This window comes from Vicugna pacos, chromosome 23 (genome assembly GCF_048564905.1).
Source record: "Vicugna pacos chromosome 23, VicPac4, whole genome shotgun sequence".
Taxonomy (NCBI): domain Eukaryota; kingdom Metazoa; phylum Chordata; class Mammalia; order Artiodactyla; family Camelidae; genus Vicugna; species Vicugna pacos.
Genome location: NC_133009.1, coordinates 32,497,685 through 32,503,643, shown reverse-complemented (window position 1 = coordinate 32,503,643; position 5,959 = coordinate 32,497,685).

Sequence of the window (5,959 nt, the reverse complement as noted above, 5' to 3'; positions counted from 1 at the left end):
TAGGAAGTGGTCTGAAGTAATTTCATCTGAAGCAATAATGACTGCAAATATGCAACTAATCAAGAAAAATTGAAACCAGGAAAATAAACAGAACTACTGAGTGTAAAAGCCAGGAATTGTGCGAATCAAGATTATTTACTTAATTTTTTTATGTCTGTGATATGACTAAATTGAGTATTGTCTTGAATTCTAAAAGAAATAAGTACATCTGTAAATACAGTATTTTTTTTCTGTATTTGAGTTAGTTAAAACTGCCCAAGAGGTTTACACTAAGATTTTAGTGAATATAGATTCAAATTCTCATTCCTCTCTCTATGTGAACAAAAATTTTGTATCTGACTCATTATGTAATTTAAAGAAGTGATTTGACCCAAACTCCTAGTATTTACGTAAAAACTATTGATAAAGGGTTTAGGAGACTTTCTTCTTTCTCTTGTCAAGCAACCTTTCTTTGAATTTGAAGATTTGATGAAAGAAATCCTTGTCATGCATTTCATAAAGATATTGGTTAAAATGCTTTAGAAATAGAAACTATAAATGACTGAGTCTTGAAAGTTATCAATTTCTATTTTAATAAAAGGCAACAACTTGCTTTCTCATGGCTAGATTGATTCAGTTAATACACGGATTCTTCTTTGCCAGAGGGGAGATTTAAAACAGTACTATTATAATACAAGGTGATTTGTGGTCTTAACTCTGGTGTTCCGCTGGGTCTGCCACCTTTAGCCGAAGTGCTGTCACTAAGCACATGGCCCTGCCACAGAGCCACATGGGGAAGCTGGAAAGGAAGGCCAGGAGCTGAACAGAAGGGACAGAAAGGGAAGGAGACTGCGAGCTCCATCTTGCAAAGGAGTCGCTTCCTTTAGGAGACTGGATCATTTTGCTGGAAATTTCATTACCCACGCGGCAGAATTAAGACATAGCTCCTGAAAAAGAAGACTTTCCTTGGGTCAGGTAAATTCCAATTTCAGAAGTTCACATTCAAAAACAATCATCTCAGGGAAGTCAAACGTTGGAAGCGTAGAGATGTCCATTGCGGTATGATGTATGTAACAGTCTGTAACAACACAGAGAGGAAAGCAATGAGAGCAGCCCACGGGAGGAGGAAGGCGAAGTGGGTTATTTGTGCTCTTGATCTGTGCACACTCTGAGGACAGTGAACATTCACACCTCAGTGCTTTACGTGGGTTCTTCCGCTGGCTTGGCACGCCCTCACTGCCTCCTCTTCATCCGCTGGTGCTTCAAAGTCTAGATATGACATCCCCCAGTTTGGGACCTTCTCTGCTGGCCTTCAGTTCATCACCCTCTTCCGGGTTATCTTTTTCAATTGGACGTAGTTCTGGCATTGAACTTACTACACGTCTATATAGTTGTGGGTCCATTCTTCAAAATGTTCAAATTCATTTCCATCCCTATCCTCAGCCCCTGGGCAGAGCGCCTGGCTCCTAGCAGGTGCTCGGTTAAGTACCAGTAGAAATCAATAGTAAATATATCCGTAGGAAAGACCTCACTGGCCCAACTTCCCACTGCTGGCCCCTGCATTTCTTTATCTGAAGGCTTTCTCTGGCCACCTGAGTCACCCTTGTCAGGTGGATGAGAGTGCCAAAGACTTAAGGCCCCTTTGGGAGCAGCCCTCAGGTGGTAGCTGGGATATCCCCCTCACTCTACTTGGAGGTGTGTCCATTGGTGCCCAGTGTTCCCCAGAGAGATTCTGCTCTATTTACCCATCATGGTAAATTCTCTGATAATTCACCCTTTATTTGCTTCAACTTTCTGCACTTTCCCTTCCCCACTCCTCCGCTATTTCCTGGAATCACTTCCAAAATAACTATTTGTACCCGAATCCTTTTTCAGGATCAGTTTCTGAGAGAACTCAGATTAAGACAGTCTTCAATGACATAAATTAATGATGTGGAAAAGTGCTGCTAAAATATAGTTACTTGGACGAAGGTAAAACGCCTTAATTTACTAAAGGTATGACCAAATTATTTAAAAGTATTGATTAAAAAGTCCAGTTCTCCCAAGGACTAGAGCACAAAGTGAATGATTGTTGTGACAGTATATGAGTGTAGAGAAAGTTCGGAAGTTGGTGAACTGCCAATATGGGATATCGTCATGAAGACCCAGAGTGGCAGCGGGGCTCCTATTGTCCTAGCATAGCCTTGATGGCTGTTGAGGTTGTACGTTGGTTGTTAACTTCTCCTTTCCTCTGCCTCTTCTGTCTATATTTTTCCATGAGTCATATGGAAGAAATGACATTCTCCTTGCATGTTTTCTTAGTTTATAATAGCTACCTGTATCTGCACTCTGATCTTTCCTGAGAATGCAAACCACTTAAGAACAGGAATTTTATCTGTCTCCTCCCCTCCCTTATGTCATATACATCATTGAGAAAGTGCTTAACAGCTGTTTATGGAAAAAAATGTTTGCATGATTTAATAAAGGGAAAGAATGTCCATCCTGGTTCTCTCTCTCTCTCTTGTTTTTTTTTTTCCAAAATCTTAAATATGTGATTGTTTTATTTTATTTCAAAGGGTTTTGTGGATCATCTTAAGCTTAACATCATTGAATGAAAAGAAATTTACACTATTGCAAAGTTTTTATCCAAAGAAACAGTAGGATACATCACATCCAAAAGATCCCTTCTCTAGATCTTTTCCAAGACAGAATTGTTCTGGGGAGAAAATCAATGTAAATACAATTCATTTCCTTTTGGATAATAATTTCTCAAATTGTTTAATAATAGATTAGTTCTCTTTATAATAGCAAAATTAGACACAAACTATTTAGTTATTATATCATCTGTATAGCTCAGCTCAAAAATAGAGTGTTCACAATATAGAAGATTTTTTTCTAGAAATGATTTTTGATAGTAAAACAGCTTAAAAACATGATTAAGAAAAGTGGACTTTTTAAGCAAAAATCGAGACCTTTGGATTATTTGTGTAATGTTAAACATATCCAGATATCTAGAAATATATAAATACATTTATGTTGTCACATTCAGGTACTGGGTGGTCTTTTGATAGAAACTGGATAAAGCACAGGCATTTCTCTTACAGCATGCTTGTTCATCACAAGAATTTTGGATTCAACATAATGAAGTAATTTGCAGTGTGGTTTCATTACACTGATTCTGACTGGTTGTCATAAGCCTATTAGGAACAACAGTTCCCAAGGAGGAAAAAGAAGGCTGAGGTATACAAACCATGGGAACTAGATGCATCTTACCCAGTAACTGGTACCTCGCTAGGCTTTTATTTTTCTGTCTACTGATAGTTACGAACTGTACTGCAGCAACATGACCAGATCAAGGCCAAAGACTCGCCGTGAGCACTTGAATCAAAGGACAAATGACCAATTATTTTAGTTTATTTTTGTAGCACTGAGCATCCAATTTATTAAACACACACACACAGACATGTAAGGTTATTCTTGCACCAGCTATTACAGAAACTCCTATAGGAATCTCTGCTTATGACCAGAAGACCTCGGCAGGGAGGGCACAGCTCAGTGGTAGAGTACATGCTTAGCATGAATGAGGCCCTGGATTCAATCCCCAAGTATTGCCATTAAGAAAACAAATAAATAAACCTAATTACCTCCCCCACAAACAAAACAAAAACCCCTAAAAGCCAAACAAAAAAGAAAGAAAGAAAGACGGAAAAACAAAGTTTAAAAGAAAAAATACTTTAGCCCAGAGAATATTAAAATCATCTGGGGCAGCTGATACAAACCAGGATTCCCAGGCCCCACACAGGGATTCTGATTCAGGTCTGGAATAGGGTTCAGGAATCTGCCTGTTTACTGAGCTCCTCAAGTAATTCTTATGCAGGTGGACTTCACGTCACACGTGGAAAAACACTGCTTCAGCCTCTGATTGCCCTTCTCCCATTAAAAACAAAAAAAGTGACTTTTTAAAACAGGGGCTTCTTAAGATTACAGCTATCCAGTACTATCAGAACAGACTGTGCCAGTCTGCAGACCTGCCACACCAGTGGTAAGATTTTAACTGAATCCTTCTCACCTTTACCCGTGCAGAGATTCTGTGTAACTAACAGCTGGTTTCGAGAAGCTTGATCCCAACAGAGAAAGTGTAAGAAAAAACTTAAAAAACAAGCAAATGAAAAACTCAGAGACCAGACTTATCGTGCAGTTACTTTAACTGCCTTTCAAGATAAATATTTTAATTCATTGCTCACTGGATATCTGGTTTCTTAGAGGCCTGAAAGAATAACATGAGAAATCTTTGCTGTCTTGTCTTAGAAACTCAATGTCAGACCTTAACTGTGTCTTGGAGGCTAATGGTGCTGCCTGGGCTCCATGAAAGTGTTTTATGATATAGTAGGGGAAAATCTTTGTCAAAAAATGGGAGTGGGCTTAGAGAGAAAAGGGGGTGAATGATAACCTAGCACGTTGCAAGGGCTTCCTTTGGTGTGAGGATTCTGCAGCCAAGCTCAGCCCACTGTTTTCCGTTTGGCCCTGTTGGCAATACCGCTTTTACTCATTACCCCCTCTCTCTACCCTGAAGTATTACTGTGATGAGTTTCTTAATGCAATCATGAATGTTTCACACATATGTACAGAGAAACCCTAAAACCATATAATTTTAAAGCTAAAATAAATTTTAGTGATCAATGAATTCAACCCCCTTGTTTTACAGAATAACAACCTGAGGTCTGAGTTAATTTAATTGCCCAAGTTCATAAACCTCATCCAGCTAGTCATTCTTTTATTCTAAATCAATAAATAAAATAAAAAGAGAAAACAAGATTACTTTTTTCCCTAAAAGATTATTTACTTTTTATGGTTACTTGGATCCCCAACTCAGTATCAGTAAGTGATCAACAGTACTGCAGCCAATGCTTTTAATTTGATGTCATAATTTTGGTATTTCCAACTTAAAAAGTATTTATGTTCTATGTTTTGTGGTTGTGTAAGATGAGGCTAAAACTATGAAGAGCTGGAAGAAACAGAAAACCTTAGATCAGTGGTAAAAAGGAAAGCCTGTGGTATGAGGTTATGTTTCCCTTCCCCCCCTCCCTCCCTCTTTCCCTTCCTTCCTTCCTAATGTGCTGGGAGTACAAAAATGATTATGACAGTCCCTCCTGTTAAAAAGCTCACGATGTAGCCAGGGTCAGAAAGTAACAAGCACTGGTGAAAATCGTGGATGCCAAGATAAGATGTAATTAAAGGAGTATCTCTGTTGCCACATGAGTCGAAGTTCTTCAGACTGACCAGAGCAGAGGGCTGGATCTCTTGGAGGGCTGTGGTCTGTGTAAAAGCACGAGGTGTGCACGAGGTGGACATGTTAGAGAGTAACCGTAGCAAAGGTGCACCAAGGAGATGGGGCTGGAAGCACAGGCTAAACTCAGATTAGGAACAGCCTTTGATGTTGTTCTAGAGAAATCTGAACTTTGTCTGCACAGTCCAATCCTGGAGACACCAGCTACATGGGGATATTGACCACTTGAAATGCGGTTACTCCAAGTTGAGATGCACTGTTATGTATGAAACACACACTGGATTTTGAAGATTTAGTATGAAAAAAAGAGAATGTTAACCATCTCACTATAATCTGTCTCAATAATTTATCATGTTGCTTGTATGTTAAAATGATAATATTTTGGATATGTTTACTTAAATAAAGTACATTATTAAAGTTTATTTTTACCTTTTTTAATGTAGCTATTAGAAAATTTTAATTTACTTAATGTGGCTTGCATTATATTTTTATTTTAGTAGCACTGTTTTATAGACAATGGTACAATGTACTCAAGACTGTGGGTTTTAAATACTTGAATTTTTTTTTTAGATTTTAGTAATTTTTTTAACATTTTTTATTTATTTACAACCATTTCACAATGTTGTGTCAAATTCCAGTGTCCAGCATAATTTTTCAGTCATACATGGACATATACACACTCATTGTCACCTTTTTTTCTCTGTGAGCTACCAT